Genomic DNA, 2,127 nt, shown 5'->3' with positions numbered 1-2,127 from the left:
TCTTGCTCTATCGCTCTCCGTGTCACTCCTCTTCTCCACACTTCACTCTCCACCTCCCTCAGCATTTCAAAAGAAGGAATTACTTTTTGGGGGCTGTCATTTGGCCCTGGCCAAAAAATTCATTTCTGTGGGTCAAGTGTTTCAAGCTGTCATTTTTGACAGGAACCATCTCATACAATAACTATATGGAGGGACCTTGACTTGCGAGTGCTTTAGTTTTTTTTTTTTTTTTTGGCTTTCTCCACTTCTTTTTTTCCTCTCTTCATATGCATGCTAAAAAGATTTCAGCTACTGTAGGCACGAACGGAGGAAGACGGAGGCAGAGATCAATACTCGATTAAGAGAATAAACTTGACCACGCACAAAGTTATGTGACGGGTAAAAGAAAGAAACAAGATGTTCAGCAAAGAAGCCGTCCAGCTGGATTATAAAGGCAGCTAGCAGACTTCGCAGAAAGCGAGACTCATGCGTGTGCGGAGTAAAAGTGAGGAGAATATAAACCTCCGCCTGTGTTTGCTGGGGACAACAGCTTTCTGTGGCATTGGACTTGAGCAGACAATCTATTTACAGTGAGCTCAGGGGAGCCTATAAACAAATGTTGAGTAATTTCAGCCAGGAGTAATTACCCTTGCCGCTGACAAGGAGAGTGTGTTAGCGCTCCCCTTCACCCTCGGCCCTGTCCAGAAGGCTTCGAGCTGCTGCGCGAATGCTCCAACACCCGCCCGGACATGCACAGATGTACATTCACACAGGAGGAACTCCTCGCATACACATGGCGTCGGTCCAGCTGTCGATAGCACCGACTCCGACCGGCGCTCTGACGAAACGCACTCGCCTGCTTGGAATCATGTTATCTTCCCCCCGCCGTGAAAGCCTGGATGTTTCAAGGCGAGGAACTTTTCTTTTTTTTTCCCCCCCCCGTTTTTGGAGCTTTATTAGGGTTAGGCTTAAAAACAAGTAAGTGCAGCTCTGGCTGCTTTCAGTGACCTTCAAGTCATGGATTCACAAGGAGGAGCTGCTTCTTATCTGCTGAGAAGTAAACCCACTTTCAAATCATGTTTTTCTACTTTCCCTAAAATACTAAGAGTTTCCTACTGTAAACCTTTGTGATGGCAGCATCATGCTGTGGGCTTTTTCCTTTCTAGGAGCCGAAACGTGACTCCAGGATGACAACCCAGAACAAACACAAGCTTTTCAAAGTTCAGGTGTAAATTCAATTGRGAATCTGCGACAAGAGGCAGATTTTCTGGAGTTATTTTGCACAAAAAAATGGGCATAAATGTACATTGTTTCAATTCATTAAAAAAATTGAAAAAAAATATATTTTTTTCACTTGATAATTATGCATTAACTTCTATTTACAATTACATAAAACCCGAATAAAACATACATTTCCAGTTGTAAAGTCAGAAAAAAATATATATATATATAGGGGTGTGCACACTTTAGTAAGGCACAGTAAATTAGGTACCCAGCATAAAAAGGAAATATTATCAGAAATGTAATTATAAATGATGACCATGAATATTTTGCCAAAAATTTTAACTAAGTTTCCAAAAAAGACAAAACGGTGATTCCAGAAGGGAAAAAAAAAACAACATTTCAAATGAAACAGATCAAACAGACATCCGTGAAATTTGAATATTAAACAATTAAGTTACCATCTAACCTTTACAAGGCAACTCTCATGGTGTCTTCCAACAGATGAGTTGAAACCCGATGTCATGAGATGCTGCTGTGTCTGACCTAAACACAGACAGGTGGATGAAGAAGGAATGACTAATCACAAGCAAATACAGGGAAACACTAGAGGGTAGTTTAGCWCGAGTGACTTGAAATACAAGGCCGTARGTRACTCAGGTGTAACGAGGAAACAAATGGAGCAAAGAACAGTCAACACATGAGATAAAAGCTAAAACCAGGACCATGGAGGACGAAGCTGACTTGGAATGTCTTATGCTCACTTTAAACATTGAAAACAACATTCAATTTGCATTTGATGGTTATTTTCACAAAGTGAATGATTACTCACACCATTATGAAGGTAGTTCTGGCCTCGGCTTCTCTTGGCACATTAGTTTTTAAGTTGTTTTTTTAAGATTTTAGCAGGACCTTAGTTCAGCAAGT

At 40.9% G+C, this 2,127-nt stretch overlaps 1 long non-coding RNA gene across 1 annotated transcript in view; it reads right to left on the bottom strand.

Annotated features, from left to right (window-relative positions):
- Positions 1–1,743, bottom strand: part of LOC108167253 (uncharacterized) — a 50,607-nt gene extending 48,864 nt beyond the window's left edge. The window contains exon 1 of the long non-coding RNA XR_001777605.1: positions 1,670–1,743. This is a non-coding gene — a long non-coding RNA (uncharacterized LOC108167253). The remainder of the gene's footprint in view (positions 1–1,669) is intronic.
- Positions 1,744–2,127: the final 384 nt, after the last annotated feature.

The sequence above is a fragment of the Poecilia reticulata genome, linkage group LG2 (genome assembly GCF_000633615.1).
Source record: "Poecilia reticulata strain Guanapo linkage group LG2, Guppy_female_1.0+MT, whole genome shotgun sequence".
Lineage (NCBI taxonomy): Eukaryota > Metazoa > Chordata > Actinopteri > Cyprinodontiformes > Poeciliidae > Poecilia > Poecilia reticulata.
Note: the sequence above shows the minus strand (reverse complement) of the source record. Positions and strands in the feature narration are given on the sequence as shown.